At 36.9% G+C, this 22,268-nt stretch overlaps 1 protein-coding gene across 1 annotated transcript in view; it reads right to left on the minus strand.

The window, feature by feature from the left end:
* The window catches only part of SEMA3C (semaphorin 3C), a 205,004-nt gene that overhangs the window by 1,236 nt on the left and 181,500 nt on the right, over positions 1-22,268 (minus strand). The gene's annotated exons all lie outside the window — the stretch shown is intronic.

Raw genomic sequence — 22,268 nt, forward strand, 5'->3', positions numbered from 1 at the left:
AAGTTAAATCATTATGCTATAACCTGAAACTTGTATGGTGATATGTATCAATTATATCTGAATAAAACTGGGAAATTAACAGTTATATAAGCTTCAAACATTTTTCAATGTGATTATGTAGGAAACAACATTAATATCTATAATGTGAATTAACATAATATGATGAATATGCAGTGAATCTTAGAGAGTCCATTTTTCCAAGGCAATTTTAATTTTCAAATTGCAAGCTACAATTTCTCCTCAAGGGCAAGAGAATAGCATGGCCTGGTTATCTGTTTTGAAGCATGAGCGATGAGTAGGAAAAAAACAAATACTGTGAGAACAAAACAAATTATCTCAGTAATTTGCTCTGCCCATTTCTCTCTCTCTCTCTCTCTCTCTCTCTCTCTCACACACACACACACACACACATGTTGAACTGTCAGTACACCTATAGTTATATTGTCAATCTATGTCATCTAATTTGCCACTCATTGACCTTTCATATTCCTGTGACCCACGTTAGTCAGCAGTGAAGACTGGTTCACACTGGCCAGTTAGCTCCTGTGCTGTCCCCCGGTCACTCCTTCTTCATGAGCCATTGCATTTCCTGCCAGTGTACTCCTCGCTTCCTTCCCACTGGCCTCTGCTTTACTCTGTCATCCTCAGTCTCTTCTGGGTCACCCCGCCTTCTGTTAGTCACACTTGCACTGCACATGACACATTTCTCCATCTGTGTCTTATTGCAAATATTTTCTGGTGCTCTTTCACAAGCTCCTTTTGTTGTCCTGGGTTATTCTCACTTCCTTAATTTATTGACTTTCATTATGATGAATGATCAGGATTGCAACACATTTCTATAATTCCAGCATGGTATTTCTAACATTCATTTTGCTGTAGCTGTCACACAAATTCTGAACATACAGGCCTAAAGATTAAGTTAATAAACTTTGGTGATTAAAATGAACTTCTTATTTCTTCTGTACATTTGCACCCCAGGTGTAATGGGGTGTGTCTTTGTGTGTGTGTGGAGAAAGCAAAGATTTAATGAAAGAGTTGAGGTAATTTCTCAATTGAATAGAGAAGTTAAATCCCTAAAAATTTAAAATTCCTAAATTAAATACCAGAATTAGCTCACCTTATCATGATTATCATGAAATCACATTATCATGAAATGGGCATTGAAATGCCCATCCTATTCAAGGTACACAGGTAAATCTGCATTTGGAAGTGTCCCCACCCCCCAAACAAGTCATAAGCTATCATTTGATTGAGTGTATACATTTTCTAAATCAAAGCCACTGACCTAAAAGACCCAGATACAATAGCAACCTCTTTAAACAATCAGATAGTCTAGCACTGTACTAGATACTCTGGGAGAATCAAAGTAATCTGAGATCTTCCTTCTACATATACTCGTAAAAAGTAAAAGTAAATATATTACAATAAAACCTCAGATGTCACAAGGTAGTACTTTTTTCTGACAAATGCTAAATAGGCAATTAACACTCTCATTTGAAAGTTGAGAGGAGTCAGAAATTATATGAGAAATTACTTAATAGGATTTTTAAAATTTGTTTTGTCTCCACAAGCTGTTCTTATTGGTACAATAACTAAAACTGAGGGACAAAGTTGAGAGATGTTCTAAAACAGAGAGATAGCAAAAGAGGAGTGGGAGAGGAGGAGCAAATGTAGGGGAAAACAAGAAAATGAAACATAAGTGAAAGGGAAAGAAGAGAATATAAAAGCAAGAGAGAAAGAAAGTTGCCTGTATGTGCCGCGATACTGATTTGCAAACATGCCACAGAGCCCAGGATGCCCTCTGGAATGGGAGAGAATGTGGAACTTTGGATGGGGATCGCCTTCATCTAAGTGTATTGCTTAACTTATTTTAGCCCTATTCTCTTTTCTGTAAAGGGACAGTCTGACCCCAATGACCACCAAGATTCCTTTTTGTTTCAAAATACAAAAATTCTATGAAAGGTCACACTCTAGGCCAGGTAACAGCTGGGCAATACGCAAGTATGTGTTTATATTCCAAACATATTCTGAAAGCACCCTGTAGAGTTTGAAAAAGCTCCTAAATTTGTCCATCAAGATTCTTAAATATGAACTGTTCTTTGGACTTGGTAAAAGTGTTCCTTTCTTCTTTTGTAAGAGTCCTTTGTCTGAAAAAGCCATCTGGGAAATATTCACCTCAAGATTTCTTGTAGGGTGGAAACACTGTGGCATGTGATCTGACTAGAATGAGTACAAATCTACCCAATGGTCACTAAGTGCCATCAAAACCCTAAATCACTTTCAGCTTGGAGGAGACATATGTGTTGGGAAGAGTCCCATTCAATTAGTCTGTTTCAGTTGAATTCCAGAGTGAATCAGGGCTTAAGCCAATTCTTAATAAATACACCAGATTTTAGCATCTGGAAAGAAGCTGATCCAAAATAAATTATATGACCCATATAGTATGTAGCTTTGGTGTGGTCATCTGATTCCTGAGCAGTGACCATACTTTGGATGAGTGTGACGAACTTTTAACCCAACAAATGACAATTTAGCAAACAACAGCTGAATAGCCCTTTCTCCAGTAGAACTATAAAAACTCAAATAAAATGAATTGTGTTTACAGTTGCATTAGCACTCCAAATGGCTGTTTCTTTTAGTCTTTAGAAGATAAGAAAGCCTGCAGCAAACAGGGGATTCAGCTATTTTTAGGAGATATACTGTGCCTTAAAAAGGCAGATAAGATTAATGTCTCCTCAACTGGTGATCTTTTATCTTTAGCTCTGTTTCAGATCTTTTCTAAGGAAAGAAAGAATCTGTCTTGGATGGTTTTGTTAAACAACTTGGCTTATGCTGTGTTTTATGACTAATTAAAATGGGACTGAAAACAAATTAATGCACCCCCCCCCCCCCCCCCCCCGCCCCGTGTGGACCCCCCAGGGCTTGACTCAGCAGGTTGTGCCCTAGTCCTGTAGCCCCAGGCACTTTCAGGTGGCTATGATTGAATCCACAGATTCAGTTACAACAAATGACACTATGAGGTCTGTCTCTTAATTACTTAAAGCAGTCTCTGTGGGTCATGACAATAGGCACATTAAAACAGGTGGTGTAAATTTAGCTGTAATGAGCGTGGTTGAGGCAATTTTTATAAAAGCTGCTGTACCCCAATGGGAAGTATCTCAAATTCAGTTAGGCAAAGTGTTTCAGTGAAAATGAAGCATTATCCTAAAAGCCATCTGGATGATGTCATCTGTTATGCATAAAATGACCAAATGAAAAAAATTAAATTGATAACTGAACCATAAATGTCTGCTTATGGGGATGTCGGTGGTCAGGGAAATATTTTGCCTTGCAGCAAGCTCCTTTTCAAACTAGAATAGGGAAGAATGCTGATGTGTAATTACTAAGCAGAATTCAGTATAAGGATTCTCATCATGTTCTAAATATGTGCGAGGCATTCTAAATGCCAGATATAGGGAGGGCAGTTCAAGATGACAGAATAGGAAGACCCTAAACTAACCTCCTCCCATGGACACACCAAATCTACAGCTGCATATAAAACACTTCTTTCTGAAACAGACCTGAAAACTAGCTAAACAAGATCCTCCACTACAGAGAATAAAAAAACCACATCAAGATGGGGCAGGAGAGACAGATACATGGTGTTGCCTAAAACCTTTACCCTGGTGGGGTAACCCACAAGCAGGAGAATCTCACAAATGTGCAGAATATCCCTGAGGAGTAAGGTGTTTGAGCCCCCATATCAAGCGTGCCAACCTTTGGGACCTGCACAGAGACAAGCCCCAAATATCTGGTTTTGAAAGCCAACAGGGTTTATGCTCAGGAGACACAAAGGACTGCAGAAAACTAAGACTCTGTTCTTAAAGAATCATGCACAGACTCACTGGCCTCAGCACTCAGTGCAAAAGTAACAGGTTGAAAGTGCTTCTTTGACCCTGTGTGAAAGGATTCATTCACACCTTAAAGTGTCTGCCAGAGGAATAGGGATTTGTTGGAATTTTCTTGCGAGATGAGGATACTGGTTGGTGCCACTTTTGCACTATCCTATTATGTTGCTTGCACTCCTCTACAGGTCCATGCCACTAAACCTGGCAGGGGAAGCTTGTCCTGGCTCCCCACTCACCTGTGGTGCAGTCCTGCTAAGGGCCAGGCAGGCCTACCCTGGCCCTATACCCCTTAGACTCAATGTCCCACTAAACCTGGTAGATAGGCATATCACAGTCCAGCACCACCCCATGACCTTGCCATACACTAACTGAACTGAAAAATACACTGGAGGGGTTCAACAGCAGACTGGATGAAGCAAAACAAAGTGATCCCAAGACATGGCAATGGAATTTACCAATCAGAACAAAAAAAAAAAAAAGGAAAAAGAATGAAAAAACTGAATATAGCTTAGGGGACTTATGAGACAACATTAAATGGACTAATATTCACATCACAGGGGTCCCAGAAGGATAAGGGAGAGAATTCTTCTTATTTGAAAAGTAACAGCTGAGAACTTTGCTAACTTGGAGAATGAAAAGATATGCAGATCCAGGAAACCCAGAGAATTCTTACTAAATGAACCCAAAGAAACACACCAAGCATATTATATTTAAAATGTCAAAAGTTAAAGATACAGGAAAATCTTAAGTTTAGCAAGAGAAAAACAACTCGTTACAAATTAATAATCCCCATAAGACAATCAGCAGATTTTTTTTAAAGAAACTTTATAGGCCAGAAGGGAGTAGCATAATAGATACAAAGTGTGGAAAGCAAAAAACCTTCCAACCAGGAATACTCTACCTGGCAAGGTCATCATTCAGAATTGAAGGAGAGATAAGAGTACTCCACACAAGCAAAAGCTAAAGGCATTCATCACCACTAAATCAATCTTGAAAGAAATGTTGACTTTTAAAAGAAATGACTTTTTTAAGCTAAAAAGAAAGGGCACTAATTAGTAATAAGAAAACACGTGGAAGTAAAATCTCACTGGTAAAGGTAATTATATAGTAAAGGTAGTAGACTCATCACTTACAAAGCTAGCATGGAGGTTAAGAGACAAAGTATTAAAAATAAGTATAATTATAATAAAAATTAGTTAAGGCATACACAAAAGAAAAGGATGCAAATTGTGGCATCAAAAACATGAAACATGGGAAAATGGCAGTAAAAACATAGAGTTTTAGAGGGTATTCAAACTTAACTTGCTTTCAACTTAAAATAGATTGGTATACATATGGGCTGATACCTGTCAGCCACATTATAACCACAAAGCAAAGACCTATGGTTGGTACACAAGAGAAAATAAGAGTGGAATCTAGACATAACACTAAAGAAATTCATCAGCCACAAGGGAAAAGAGCAAGAGAAAAAGAAAGAAATAGGGATAAACTACAAAACAACCATAAAACAATGAACAAAATGGCAATATGTACATAACTATAATTATTTGAAACATCAATGGACTACTCTTCAATCAAAAGACAGAGAGGGCTTAATGGATTAAAAAAACACTATCTATAAGCTACTTACAAGAGACTCACCTCAGAAGTAAAGATATATACAGACTAAAAGTAAAGATAATAAAGACTAAAAGACTCCATATGAATGAAAACCAAAAGGAAGGCGAGGTGGCCATACTTATATCAGAAAAATAGACTTTAAGACAAAGACTGTAATAAGAGAAAAAGAAATATCATTTACATATGATAAAGCGGTCAATCCAACAAGTGGTTATAACATTTATAAATATTCATGCACCCTATATAGTAATACCTAAAAACATAACGCCAGTATTAATAGACCTAAATGGAGAAATAGCAGTACGATAATAGTAGGGGATTTAATACCCCACTTGCACTAATAGATCATCTGGACAGAAAATCAATAAGGAAAAACATTGTTGTCTTGATTCCTGTAAAGATTGGTTGCCTTTTTCAGTCCCCCTTTGTTCAGCATATGATTTGTATTTTTCTTATTTACTATGGGTTTCATTTTTTATTTTCCCAATTGGAAAATTTTCTGGAAATATTTTTCATGTTTTAATCAATAGTCCTTTTTTGTTGTTTCAAACCAAAGTATACTGAGGGGTCCTTTAAAATTGAAGAGCTATCTACCAGTAATTTTAAATTTTGGCCACTCACTTCAGATTTTATATGATTCTTGTTGAAACTCTACTTGAATTTTTTTTTGAACTTTTTTTTTGATATGAAGATAAACATTCCTGATTTTTACTTGATGTTGTTTAAAAACCTTGATTTTTTACATTTTGAAAATTCATATAAGTTTAATTTGATATAAAATAAAGTTAGTATTCTACTCAGGAATAAGAAAAAAAGTAAAACTGGAAAGTTCACATATATGTGAAGATTAAACAACATGCTGCTGAAGAGCCAATGGGTCAAAGAAGAAATCAAAGAGAATTTAAAAAAATACCTTGAGACAAGTGAAAATGGAAATAAAACAGATCTAAACATATGGGATAGAGCAAAAGAAGTTTTAAGAGGGAAGTTCATAGCAATAAATGCCTACATCAAGAAATAAACCAAAAAAATCTCAAATGAACCACCTAACATTACATGTCAAGATATAGGAAAAGAAAAATAAAGCCCAAATTTAGTAGAAGAAAGGAAATAGCAAATATCAGGGATATATGGATGGCTAAATATCCACAAACCAATCAATGTGAACCACTAAGTTAATAAAACAAAGGATAAAAACTGTATGAGTATCTCAATGGATGCAGAAAAAGCATATGACAAAATTCCGCATCCATTTATGATCAAAACTTTCAAAAAGTGAGTATAGAAGAGATGTACCTTATATAATAAAGTCCATTTATGAAAATTCTATACCCAAAATCATACTCAATGGTGAAAACCTGGAAGTACTTCCTCTAAGATCAGGAACAAAACAAGGATGCCTACTCTCACCATTTTTATTCAACATAGTATTGGAAGTTCTAGACACATCCATTAGGCAAAAGAAAGGAAGAAAAGTATCCAAATTGGAAAGAAGTAAAATGTCACTATTTGCAGATCACATGATATTATATACAGAAAATCCTAAAGGCTTCACCAAAAAACTGTTAGAACTAAGACATAAATTCAGTGAAGTTACAGGATGCAAAATTAATATGCAGAAATCTGTTCTGTTTCTATATACTAAGTACAAACTAGCAGAAAGAGAAATTAAGAAAATAATCCCATTTATAGTTGCATTAGTAAGGTAGCCAATGAGATGAAAGAACTGTACACTGAAAATTATAACATTAATGAAAAAAAATTAAGGAGACACAAATAAATAGAAAGATATTCCATGCTTGTGGATTAGAAGAATTAATATTGTTGAAATGTCCATACTATCCAAAGCAATGTATGAGTCACTGCAATCACTGTCAAAATTCCAATGACATTTTTCACAGAAATAGAGCAAAAAGTCTTAAAATTAGCATGGAACTGCGGAAGACCTTGAAGAGCCATCACAGTCTTGAAAAACAGAACAAAGCTGGAGGCACCATTCTCCCTAATGTAAAACTATATTAAAAGCCATACTAGGGGTGCCTGGGTGGCTCAGTGGGTTAAAGCCTCTGCTTTCAGCTCAGGTCATGATCCCAGGGTCCTGGGATCAAGCCCCGCATTGGGCTCTCTGCTCTGAGGAGAGACTGCTTCCTCCTCTCTCTCCCTGCCTGCCTCTCTTGCCTACTTGTAATCTGTTTGTCAAATAAATAAATAAAATCTTAAAAAAAAAAGCCATACTAATCAAAACAGTATGGCATTGGCATGAAAACAGATACATATATCAATGGACCAGAATAGAGAGCCCAGAAATAGACCCACATGTATATATAGTCAATTAGTTCATGACAAAGGAGGCAAGAATATACAAGGGAAAGTCTCTTCAATAAAATGTGTTGGAACCAGTGGACATCTTCATGCAAAAGAATGAAACTGGATTACTATCTTCTACCATACATAAAAATTAACTTGAACATGATACCTGAAACCATAAAATTCCTAGAAGAAAACATAGGCTGTATGCAACTTGACATTGCTCTTGGAGAAAAAAAAATGAACAAAATAAAGATAACCTACTGAATGGGAAAAGATATGTCAAATCATATGTCCAATAAAGGGTTAGTAGCCAAGATAAATACAAACTCATACAGTTGAATAACAAAAATTGGCTATTCTAAAAAGCCCCAAAATAGCAAGTGTTAGACAGAATATGGAGGAAAGGGAACCCTTGTGCACCATCTTGGGAATGTAAATTTGGGAATGTAAAGCCACAGTGAAAAACAGTATGAAGCTTCCTTTAAAAACTAAAAATAGAAATTCATATGATCCAGAAATTTTTTTTTCTGGGTATTTCTCCAAAGAAAATAAAAACACCAATTTGAAAAGATACATACACCTCTATGTTCAATGTATCATTATTCATAATAGCAAAGATATGGAAACAACCTAAAGAAGATGTGGTATATATACAATGGAATATGACTCAGCTATAAAGAAGAATGAAATCTTGCCAGTAATGACAATACCGATGGTCCAGGAAATAAGTCAGACAGAGAAAGGCAAGTAGCATATGATTTCACTTATGTGCAGACTCTAAAAAAACAAAATAGATGAACAAACAAAACAAATTGGAGAGGCAGGGAACAAACTGATGGTTGCCAGAGGGAAGGGGAAGTGGGGGAGGTGAAAATGGAGAAAATGGTCAAGAGGTACAAACTTCCAGCCATGATATAAATAATCATGAGGATATACTGTACAATATGGTGACTGTAGTCAATAATGTTATATTGTATAATATATAATTTTATATGGTAGCAGGGGAAAACTGAACTTATTATAGTGCTCATTCATGATATATATAAATATCAAATCAGTACATTGTACACCTGGCTGTAATATAATGTTGTATGTCTATTATACCTCAATCAAACAAACAAATAAATGCTAGATGTGGACCTTGAGTAATCCGCAGGACAGGAAATCAATTTAATTACATCACCTGTCTGTTTCCTTCTAGTTTTAATAATTTATTTTTCTATGAAATAAATTAACTTGTCATTTTTTATTCATTTCTGGTTGGAACTGATTGGCTATTTGGTCTAAAAACATTACAAGGAGGAAGTCAATGATGAAGATTTGGAAGAAATTCCTGAGCAGCCAGTGGTGAAGAAAAGTCTTAAGTTCTAAAAGCTTTTCTAGATTGTTAAAAATTCCATGAGTGGGCGCCTGGGTGGCTCAGTGGGTTAAGCCTCTGCCTTCAGCTCAGGTCATGATCCCAGGGTCCTGGGATCGAGTTCCACATTGGGCTCTCCACTCAGCAGGCAGCCTGCTTCCCCTACCCCTCTCTGTCTGTCTCTCTGCCCATTTGTGATCTCTCTCTCTCTCTGTCAAATAAATAAATAAAATCTTTAAAAAAAATTCCATGAGTAAAGGAAAGTTATGTGTATTTTCTTATTGATTTATCATTTTACCCTAGTTGACTGGTGTGGTTCCGTTAGGTCCTTAGCCTGTCAATGTGCCTTGTGTTTTTTGAATGACATATTCAGAGCCCAGAATCAAAATTCTGTGCCATATGGCATTCAATATCCAATCTATTCCCAATGCTTTATGTTAAAAAGAAGTGCTACTGTAACTACAAAAAAACAGATCCATATTATTCTATCAAAGGTTAATTATTTCAAGAATAAGTTATAATTGCTTTTACAGTCTAGAACTTAGAAAGTATAATGTATTCTATTCTCATAGTTATATTTCATATTGAATCTGATATGTGAGGGAGGTAAAAGGAAGAGATGTGTCTAGCAGAAGAGCAAAGTAATTATTCTTACTAACCCAGTTTGTTAGTGAGAATGAAGAAAAATATTTCAGAAACTAGTTTTTGATCAGAAATTTATCCACAATAAAGATATAGCCAGTATGAATTTTCAGGGCTTAGCTACTGAGTCAAAGACAAGTTTTGAAATGTCTAGTTTATTGCTAACCTCCAACAGCTATGCTTTTTTTCATCAGTCTCATGAACTCTGAGATTATGAGACTATAGCATTTCTTTAAAAATAAAGGAACTTGAACAACTCTCTCGTGGCATATGCAAACCACAGCTCCTGGGCCAGTTGAACTATGCTGTTGAGTGGCTTCATGTTCAATAGCAGTGATGGACAAGTTCCTCTTTTCTGACCCCGTTGCCATCTGTCATCCTTGATTCCACCTACAGTGCATTGTATGAGCTACATTGAAGAGGTTTCACCCTGGTCAAGGTCACTGCCCAGCCAATCAGAACTGATGGGGTCACTGCAAATATCCAAATGACTTCCAAATGGAGGTGCTGACAGACACTGTTAATGAGGACTGTTTTGTCAGACTTGTTGATGACCTTTGACAACATTGCTCTTCCAGACTGTCAAGATTAGTCTCGTTTCCCCCCCCTCTGACATTTAGGTGGTATCTGATACTTAAATGCACAGTCGAAGGTAATCTGAATACAGTGTCCAAAGATGAATTTGCAGAAGTGACAAAATTGATAGCATCATTATCCATCCATTAGTTAAGAAAATATTTTAGTTCCTTATCTCAGGAAAGATCTAAGCCTGCACCTCTGTGTAACTGTTATTGGAGAAGCGAATGTTAAATACACAAATCTATATATTTGTAAGGATAGCTCAATGATGGCAACAAAGCAAATAATCCTACTTCTAAACAATAGCATGAACCTACTTTTCCACTTGTGTCCTGTAATGGCCAGCGAAGTGCAGAATATGGGAGAGAATAGATCATTCAAAAGGTATATTTTATCATTCTAAAATAATGACATCTGCATATTCCGATTTAACAAAATTATCAGGTAGAATATCAAATAGACTCCAGATTGTAGCCCTGCCCTTAACTTTAGAGAACATCTCGTAACATTTCCAGTTAACCTCTGTGATAAATCAGTCACATCACAACATTCTCAAGAAGCCATTTAAAATGTTGAGGTATTAAAACCATAAAACTAAAATAAATAAATAAATAAATAATAAAATGTTGAGGTATTAGAGTGTGTGTGTGTGTGTATGTGCGTGTGCGTGTGCATGCACACATGCGCCTACATATAGATAGACCTTTGACAACTCTACAGTTTAATAAAACATCCAGCTTAGAAAAGACTAGTATATAATTTTGTACTTTAATTTTAAAATTATTTTACCCAGCAGCCTTCTAGGTATTTTCCATATAAAACACCACTTTTTTTCAAGAATTCTTCTTCATAGTCACTGATTCTTTGTTTTGGTTGTCTATAAACTTAAATCACCTGAAGTGAAATCCTATACAACTCTATTTCCTTAATTCCCAGAGCAAGCTCCATGACCTCTCTGCCTCCTCAGCGGGTCCTCACTACCTGTTGCCTCTCTCAGGAGGCTGTTGCTCACCCTTCATGACTGTTTCACAGCTTTAGATGAAATCACTTTAGTCTTAGAAATTTCCTTAGAATAATCATGATTTTAAAAATACTGTGCTTCTTAAAAATCCCAGGTGATCACAATTGCTTCTAATTGTTTGCAAAGAAAAGGAACATGGGTTTCTCTGTGAAGAATGGGAAGAAAAGGAGAAATAAATAAATTATTTTCTCCTCCAAACTCTACCTTTATGCTTTCAACTGTAAATTATGAAAGTAAAATAGAGCCTTACCACTCAAAATATGGCCTGCAGACTAGCATTTCTAGAAGCTTATTAGAAATACAGAATCTCCGGATCCATCCTAGATCTACTGAATGAAAATCTACCTTTTAACAAAGTTCAGAGGTGATTCATATGCACATTAAATTTTGAGAAGCACTGGGATAGAGGAGATAGAGTGGTGGGGAAGACTGGGAAAGGAAGGTCGCTCGGGAGGAGGGTAAGATGATGTTGGATTAGGTCAGAGCTACATCCATCAACTGTCAGGCCATAGGGGAAGGAAGGGAAACCTGAAGGGGGAGAAATTAGAGAGGGAGACGAACCAAGAGAGACTATGGATCCTGGGAAACAAACTGAGGATTTCAGAGGGGAGGGGGTTGGGGGGATGGTGTAACAAGGTGATGGGTATTAAGGAGGACACGTGTTGTGATGAGCTCTTGGTGCTACATGCAACTAATGAATCGCTGAACGCTACATCAAAAACTAATGATGAACATAATTAAAATAAATAAATAAAATAAAAATATTTTATTGTGAAAAAAGAGAAATAAAAACAGTGATGTTGACAAGATAATTCTCAACTTACTGCTGAGAAAATTGGAGAAAATTATATTGTGATCCTGAGGGTAACACTCTTCATTTTTTCACCAAGCAGAACATGTGGATTAAGGAAAAACATATTCTTGTTTCATTTTGGCCCTGTTTTACACCAAGGCCCTGTGTAGCTAAGCAAAGCCAAATAAGACCAAAAAATTCTGGTCTAGTTGTTGTGACTGAACAGCAGCCAGACAATAAACTGGAATCTCAGAAACCCAAGCTCTTTTCTTATTGTATGCTAACAGTCAAAAAGAATAATTCTGAGGGGTTTGTGTTCACTTTTCTGCACTATATAATCATATCTCCAGGCACTTATGTATATAGAAAAAACACCACATTGATAAGTAGAACTGGCTGAATTACAAAACGTGTTGACTTCTTTCTGGGTCTCGGTTTCATAATCTATATAACGGTTGTATGTAACAGCTTTTGGGACCACGCTGGTTTTCTTACCTGTCCTCAAACTTTCCAACCCAGAGTATTCTGATCCGTAAAAGCATTTCACCTAAAAATACTTTGTTCCTCAGCTCTGGCTGTTTCAGCGTATCCTGATAAAGTGTGCTCCTTGCCCTAGATTTTTTGGATTCTTAAGCCCTACAGTTGCTAAATTTGTTGGAAAGATTTTCCTAACTAAAGTGTGCATATTGTGAATAATTCTAAACATGGGTGGTATTTTAACCTAATCTTAATCATTGATTTTTCCTGTGATAAAAGTAATGTTCTGAGATGTTATAATTGTTGTTGGCACAGTTGGAAGTTATTAGAAATTCTGATGTGATGAAATCATATTATCTACAGAGACAAATATCTAATAAAAGGAAGACAAAGCTAGAAGTTCCCATTCATAGAAATTACTCTAATATTCCCTACCAAAACTTACCACCAATATTAAAAATCTCTTGGGTCTCGGAGGGCACCCGTGGATAACTAATTACAATGCAATAGGGCATCATAGTTTAGAATATCTACTTACTCTTTTATTCATGTTAAATTTCTTTTCAAAAAGATTTTATTTATTTATTTGAGAGAGAGATCGGGGGCATGAGCAGGGGAAGAAGCAGGGAGGAAGCAGACTCCCGCTGAGCAAGGAGCCCTACTTGGAGCTTGATCTTGGGGCCTGGGATCATGACCTGAGCTGAAGGCAGACACTTACCCAACTGAGTGCCACAGGTACCTCCTAATGTTAAATTTCCTAATATTATTCTGCTTTGGTGTCATCTTCTATAAAAAGGTAAATAATAACAGACAATAGTTCTCAGGTTTGAAAATGAGAATTAAACAAGATAATGCACATACGTAACAATGCCTGGCAATTAGAAAAATCCTATTCATGTCAGCTCTACTGTCTTTATTATTACTTCTTTTACCAAAACCTAAAGCACAAAGTTGGCAATATTCCAACCCATCCAATCATTATTCAACTAGCCCAAATGTAAATATCAAGGGCCTTCTATGTTTTGACACACACAGGTAACAAAAACCGCGTTCTCAGTGCGCCCACTGAGCTATTGACAACACATGAGTGCTCATCGTTCTTCCTCCGCTTTAACCTTATTGATTCCTAATGGTATCTTCTCACTTGGATTTCCTTAGAGAAGCAGTTGGGGCATTCATCTATCAATTAAAGTAAATGTTTGCCTCTCATTTCTCCCTTCTGAAATATATCCTTCTCAAAAATAAAAAGCGGGTCACACATTTCATTATTTACTCCATTCTCTTGCACATACATCTAACTTTATCTCTGCTCTTCATAATTTCAACTCTTGCAATCAACCAGTAGATTTTCTTTTGTGTATTTATTATGTTTCTCACCTATAAACCTTCTTCCTCCTCATTCATCTATATGAATGCAGTACTGCACCCTCCGTTCCAAGACCCGCTGGAACGTGAAATATTCCCCAATTACCACCGTGACGTCTCCATTCTCTCCACTCTTACTACCTGGGAGGTATAGGGGAAAAGTAAGGGTGGTTTTCAATCCGAGCCCACCAACTTGCGGCCTTAAGGAACTTCAGAGCCCATTTTTTCCATCTATAAAATTTGTATAGTAACGCCTACCAAATCAGTACCATTGTGGGAATTCGATAAGCCACGGAATCAGTAGGACTCACACAGTGAATTAGGGCACTGATAGAGCAAAGCTGGTATTTTAATCATGTTCTTTTGTTCCCCTTGGGATATAAGCCATACGACAGTTGTTTAAGCATCATCTTTTACTAACAAATATTTTATCTTTGTCTTTGCTTTCTCTTGGAGAACTGCAATGGTCTTATTCATTTCTTATATAGAAGTACATGGTAGATTTTTAATTGTTTGTTGGTGGTAAGTTTTAGTGAGGGCTCTCATTACCATAATGAAAAGCCTGTGAACTTTCAAACCAACAACTGTTCGTATTCTGAAATATGTATTATAGTATGCAGTATTATTGACTCCTTATTCATTAGAGATAAAAGAGTTTAAAAGGATTTACTATATACTATTAAAAAGGGAAGGCCCTGTACCTATTATATGGTCAACAATGCCTTAGACACTAGGAATAAAATAGCTGGCAAGAGAGGAAAATAGGAGGTTAAATGTAATAAACAGGGTGAATGTTACACTATGAACAAGCCTTGTGGAAAAAACAAGGAATAATAAACTAATCTGGGGAAGCAGGAGAAGGGTTCACAAAGCTACACTTTTTTCCCTAAATGGCAGTAAAAGCCTGACAGTAAAAGCCTAAAAAGCCTGAAAAAAGGTATTTTTATGATTTCTCCTGATGAATTAAAGAAAAACAAGTGCTAATCATCTCAGAACACATTAAGCACTCCCCTTGCTGTTCTCTGGCTATAAATAACTTTGTTCTTGACCTAACCTAGTGGTTTTGGTAGTGGTAGGGGTGGTGCAGGGTAATGCTCTTTAAAGAGAGGTAAAGAAATGAATTAGTCTTTTATTTCTTCTTCCCTTCCTCAAATTCATCTTCCATATTTTTATCCATGAGTATCCATAATTATTCTGTTGCCAAGAAGAAACCTGGGTTTAATTCCATTTTCAAAACCTCAATGCCAGCTTCTGATGAAATCATTTCAAGGCAGTCAGTCCAGAGACCATCTTTCTAGAAACACTTTGTTTCCCTTTCTTACAGAGCAGAGGAAAGCAGTAATCTGGGGTGGGAGAGTCTACTGTGAATGGTAGTAATAGTCAGGGAATCACTCTTTTAATGCTGACCCCGGTGCCCTAATTAAACACGCAAGTTTTTATATAAACTGCATGGTAATTTCACCCTTCTAGAAAATGTTAATTCACCACCCGCTCCATTCTCAAAGCTGTCCCATTCACTTAGACAGCTTGTTTCTACATGTAAGATGCAACTGCATTATTTGCCAGTAAATAAAATCAGGATGAAGTAAGGGGCCATTAAAGCAGCTGGCCTTGGTAACTAGTTGGCCCATCAATCATGTTGCATTGTATCTTCAGTAAGGTTATTTATCGTGGACTTTCATCCATTATGGCCATTTACATGCTGTTATTTACAGCCACTGTCCATGTGACTCCATTCTATCTTAAAACATCCACACAACATTGTCCTTAATGACTTTTAGATTTTTATCCATGACTATTTTGGTTCCCTATATTGAAACCTATGCCATTTTCTCCTGTGGACATTACTTGGCAATAAATCCCTCATTCTGGCAGTTTCTGCATCTTCTAGCTTCAGGATCACCTCTAGGCCTTTCTTCAAGCCACCTCTTGACCTCTCTTGGCGTTCCTTTCACCTGTATGGGGTACACCACACTAACAATTCTTCCTCAGGCACAGGGTAAGTACTGTCTCTTATGAACCCTTCTCCCTCTTTCAACAGTACACTCCAGGAGGGGTCTACTACTGCTTGTTTATACTGCCATGTGAATTAAAGTCAATACTTTAATCTATCAGTTATGTGCTTTAAAAAAATAAATATGCCTTGGACTCCTAGTTGGTCTTTTTGTTTTCTTTGTGTTCTTGCTCTCAGAGTTCTCTAAAATACAGGCACAAGTATTTCTGATTTAAAGTAGATCACTCATGTGACATCATTAGTCTCCAGTAGCTTTTGCAAACTAGAATCAAGCCTAAATTTCTCGCCCTGAGAAAGAGAGACAGAGAAAGTGAATGAGCAGTGGGGAGGGCCTGAGGGATAGGGAGAAGCCATCTCCCTGCTGGGCAGGAAGCCCAATGTAGGGCTCCATCCCAGGACCCAGAGAACATGACCCGAGCCGAAGGCAGCCGCTTAACTGACTGGGCCACCCAGGCGCCCCTGGATTTTCCTCTTTTAATTAGACCCAGCCACATGGGTTTTCTTTCCTTTTTCTCATATCCACCAAAATTTTGTTCACCTTAGAGCCTTCTTCTGGCTTGTCTTTCTGCCTGGAATGTTCTTTTTCCCTGCTCTTTCCATGACTTCCTTATCTTTCTCCAGCTTTCTTCGCAACACTTACCTCAGCCTAAGCTAATGCCTAATTACTTGCTTCTTTCTTTCATTTCTTTCCCTCTAGAAAGTAAACTTCACAATAGGAGAGATACTAATATATTCCTTACCATAGCCTCAATGCCTAAAATACTGTCCTAAAATACAATGCCTCAAATACACTCACATAGTAAGTGCTCAATAAATAGTTGTTGAAAGAATTAATAAATGGTATTTCCAGCATCAAAAGCATAGTAATAAAACTGCCAATATTTATTTGATATCCATTTTACATTATGTAAGTTTGAAGTGCTTTACATGAATTATCTCAACCCTGACAGTCCTGTGAGATTGATGTTATCATGGTAATCTCAGACCTGTAAAGCTAGCTACTAGAAAGCTAGAAAGTCAAATTTAGGCAATCTGACTCCATGGCCTGAGCTCATTTTACCTGGAGTCCTATAAATCACATTACAAAGGCTACTGTATATGAATATTTTTGTAGTGGATATTCTTTAGTGAGATGAAATATAGAAGATGCTTAAAGCCTAGAGCTAGACTTGGTATTTCATACTTTCAGGACTTTAGAAAGTTACTTAATTCAGGACAAGTCTATATAGGTGTAAGACTCTTAGTTTTGCCATTTACAAAACAGATTCCTGTAAAGGAAGTAGATATGGATGTATCTACTTTACATACTTATCTACTTTTAAATAGATAAGGATGCATACCTTTATATAGGAATGTTCACAGAAAGTACTCAATAAATGGTTATTTTTATGAGGATGATAATGGACTTCTGATGGTGCTGTAACTGTTGATGCTGGGAGCTGCTTAGCACATAATTTAGCTTCTCCCCCAGTGTGAATTCAGATGAGATTTACTGTGCCTGGAAGGTTGCCAGGACCTAGCTGACGGGACGCTGTAAAAAGAGGATAGCAAGGAGCCTTATGCAAAAGGTCAAGTCTGTAACACTGTGGATGACAGCTAACATCCAAGATGAATAAATCAAGCTCCAGGAAAGCCAGCTTCTCACAGTAACTCCAAGGTTCCCAGGTGAATGGTGCAGGAATTCAGCTTGAGGACAGAGAGAGTCAAGAGCCTGCTCTTGATTTGGGAAAATAGAAGTTGAGGGTTAAAAATGAAGATCCACAAAGGGCACAAGGTAATAGTGATCATCAGACTGTCTGCTGGCAAGTGGCAGGAGGATGATGGAAATTGGAACAATGATAAAGATAAACTGTCACTGGAAATTTTGAATAAGACAAATGGGTTTTATAACAGCAGGTAATAAGAGCACTAATTGAACTAGTAATATTTTAATCATGTAGCAGGACTGTTGTAAACAGTCTATAAACCTACATACATATAAAACATGACTCTAACCTTTACAACAAACCTATGAGGTGAATAATATTTTCAGATAAGAAGCACAAGAGGTACAGAGAGGTTAAGTAACTTTCCCAAGGCCACTCAGTAAGCAAGTGGCAGCTGGAAGTCTGTATTACAAAGTATTATCCTGGAAAAACTATGGAGGTGGCTCATTGAAACAGAGAACCCATCAAGGCATAGCTTGAAGGATCGGTACAAGTATCGAGGAGAATGATGGTTTCCAAAAATTTCTTTAAGTACAATTGTTAGAGAACATAATCAGATTGTTAGCTTATTAATTAAAATAAATTCTGACACTGGGGCGCCTGGGTGGCTCAGTGGGTTAAGCCGCTGCCTTCGGCTCAGGTCATGATCTCAGGGTCCTGGGATCAGGCCCCGCATCGGGCTCTCTGCTCAGCGGGGAGCCTGCTTCCTCCTCTCTCTCTGCCTGCCTCTCCGCCTGCTTGTGATCTCTCTCTCTGTCAAATAAATAAATAAATAAAATCTTAAAAAAAAATAAAAATAAAAATAAAATAAATTCTGACACTAAAAAGTTAATAAACAAAACAAACAAAAAACCGGAATAAGAGAAAGCTGATGTTTCCCAGAGGCAAGACGGGGGGTGAGCAAAAGGATGAAAGGGAGTGGGACATACAGGCACACAAGGCATAGTTTGGAAATTTAACAAGCTTCTCTTTGTTAAAAACATCAAAAAAAAAAAGTGAAAATTAAAATACAAATGATTTGAAAAACATTATCGGCCAATATGATCTAGTTGATACTGAATACCACACCTAATAAATACACATGAGACATTAGCCTATACTACAGATTGGTTACTAAAACATATCTTAATAAATATTGAAGGCATGAAGTCATTTAGGTTATATCATCTGACCTCAGTGGTATATAATTAGAAATTAATAGATACTTGATAATAAGATATCTGGAAAAAATCCCTAAGTAACTTGGAAATATATCAATATACCTCTTATAAACCATGGAATTAAAAAAACCCTTAATTTTTTAAATGTCATAATTTATGTCATACTAGAAATGATATCCTTTGCAAGTACTTGAACTTAGAATAAAAAATTTAGACATTATCTTGGAACTATGTAAGGGGGTACCTAGCTTTTCAAAATGTTCTTAGAGGATGAAGTGTGAAATCCACTGCTGAAGCTCATGGGAGATACTTAAGGAACAATTCCTGCTATCAGAGACCACAACAGTGAAGGGCAGATTGGAGAAAAGCGTGATGAGTATAGAAGGGGTTGTGGGTCCTATCTTTCTACTTCATTGCCAGGTTTGTGTCTTGAATAGGTATAGGATCCTGAAGGGGCCAAGCGCGCGCGCACACACACACACACACACACACACACACACACACACACACTCCCAAGTAATTTTAGTCAGGAGGGGCCCTTGGCTTGTCCCCCAGAATGATGCAATAGCAGAAACATTCCTCTTCTTCTAAGAGTGTCTGGCGGTCGTGGAAATCTCACCTGCCCTACCAGGACTTTGTATCAGCAACAAGGGATAGCTCAGGGGACATCTGTACATTGATGGCTAAGTTCAAACAAAAAAAATGATGTCCCCATGGATGCCAATATAGATAAATGACATCAACTATCAGTTGAGCTATTTTGATGCCATCTGAGATAAAAGAGGAACAATGCTCAAATATTTGAAAGAAATAGTTTCTTTCTCCTGGTAGAAAAATAATCATATGTACTCACTGAACTTTTACTATGTGTCAGGCACTGTAAGAATTCCACACATATTGACTTAATTCTCACAACTACTTCATGCCATAGATATTGTTATAATTCCAATTTCAGAGAAAGCAACAATTTATCAAGAGGGATGTAATGTTCCCAAGCTTATATCATTTGTAAGCAGAGAAACTTGAAGAAAAAATGGAGCCTTATTTTGAAATAATAAATTGAATATAGCTGTGTTGTGGAGTTATGTGTGCATAATCCATGACCTAATAAATATATATACATACATAAAAACTTTACTGATTGTCCCAGGCTGATATGGCTTAGGTAGCACCTCCTCAGTATTTTGTTTTTCATAGCTGCTTCTCCTATTCATGAGTCAAGCTGACTCCCAACATCAAACCACAATTTATAACTGCCAAATCATATCACCTCAGAAGAAGTTACTCTAGGGCGCCTGGGTGGCTCAGTGGGTTAAAGCCTCTGCCTTCGGCTCAGGTCATGATCCCAGGGTCCTGGGATCGAGCCCCGCATCGGGCTCTCTGCTCCGCAGGGAGCCTGCTTCCTCCTCTCTCTCTCTCTCTGCCTGCCTCTCTGCCTACTTGTGATCTCTGTCTGTCAAATAAATAAATAAAATCTTAAAAAAAAAAAAAAAAGAAGGTACTCTGAAGGTCCAGCTTCTCCGACAAGCCATGATGTAGCAGAAAAAGGAAGATGATTATAACCGCCCCCCAACACCCAACATGCAAGCACAAATCAGTAACAGAAAAAAAAAAACAGAAAAGTTTCAACTCTGTTTTCCTATACAGAGTGGTAGAAATAACATTCTGAAAGGACTAAGAAAATAGGAAATTCCTTTCATGTCACTGTACCCCCTTATGAGCCAAGATCACATGTATATTGAAAAATACCCGGGGAAACAACAGGAGTGGTTTTTATTTTTATAATAATTTTATCATATATCCATTCTGCCATGCAGAAATCATTATGGGTTTTGGTCTCATAAAATGTGTGAATGACATTTTTATATAAATAATTCAGAGAAACTCTTAAGGAATAGACTTTGTCCTGCTTTTGTTCTTGGGGAACACAGAGGTAACCTTACGTAGAATAAACGGTTTTAATGTGTTTGTTATAATGCCATTCTCTAATAGCACTTTATGTAAGTAACACTCAAGCATGGCAACATAATAGCCCTGAGAAATACACAATTCAAACTCTGTGGGAAGTATTATTTTATGAAGTGAATAGACAAATACACCATAAGTACACTAGTCATAGTAGGAAGGCATTTTTGTCTTAAAGCTAGTTCATCCTATTCTCAATACCTATGCACTGTGAAAGTAGCATTGTTATGAAACTATAAAAGTTGAAATATATGTCAGAAGCCCCTTAGGAAAAACAACTTATTGGCAATGAAGTTCACTGAGCGGCACATACACAGAATCTATAGCAACTGATTTTGATTTTGCAGAAAGGTTGGTATTCTTGTGCAAAAGGAGGCTGGATAAAACAATGGTGGGATAAATTCTTAAGGAAAAAAATAAAAATTCAGTCTTTCATAGGTTTGTCATGATTCATAAAATTCAATGAAATTTTCATTGCTTCTAGGTAAGTAAACATTCTCACTTAGTCTGATTATTTCTTTGTCTAGATTTACGGTTTTTACAGGCTTTACTACATGTAAAATAAAGCGGCAATGTCTCTCTTAACTTCAGCTACAAGAACAAATATAGGAAACCAATATCTTTTTCTTAATTTTTTCCCCCTAGGTAGGAGCCATAAGCCTCAAAAACACATTAAAATGATAAGAAATATGTTAAAATTACTTTAACCTAAAGTTAAGATGAGATATAAGCAAGGGAGACACTGAAAAATAATGAGGCAATTAGGGAGTAGTGCCAAATCATTAGGTTGGAAGATTCACTGAGATAACTTTTAATATATATATTTTTTGGTTCAGGTTTTCTCCACTCACATGATTACAGAGTTAAAGCCCAGAAATTGAAGAAATCTCTCATATTTATGTCTTTCAAATGGGTTAGCAGCACTATGAATTAGCTTATGACTTTCTTCCCTCAATTTTATAAAGGCTGGTTTTACCTGGTAAGGTGTTACGTGATCCACTGACTGCAGGCTCCCCAGCCTGGGTCATTGGCATTTAACATGACACAGAACACAACGGAAAGAGTCCTTCCTGTTCTAGCAGGATGTCACTTTCTAAATAAGGAGAGTATTAAGACATTTATTGAATAGTTATTGCATCATATGTTCTGTTCCAACACTCTGCAGGTATGAACTTGGGCAGACAACTAAGGCAGAGAGAAATACAGTAACTTTTCCAAGACAATGAGCTTGGATTCAAATCTAGGTAGTCTGGCTCCAAAGCCCAAGCACGCCTAAACTATACTTTTTCTTCCCTCCACTGTTAGTCACAACACAGTATGAATAACTACTGATGGAGCTGAATGGATGTATAGTGCCTCTTAAAGAGAAACC

This window comes from Lutra lutra, chromosome 11 (assembly GCF_902655055.1).
Source record: "Lutra lutra chromosome 11, mLutLut1.2, whole genome shotgun sequence".
In the NCBI taxonomy this organism is placed as follows: Eukaryota; Metazoa; Chordata; class Mammalia; order Carnivora; family Mustelidae; genus Lutra; species Lutra lutra.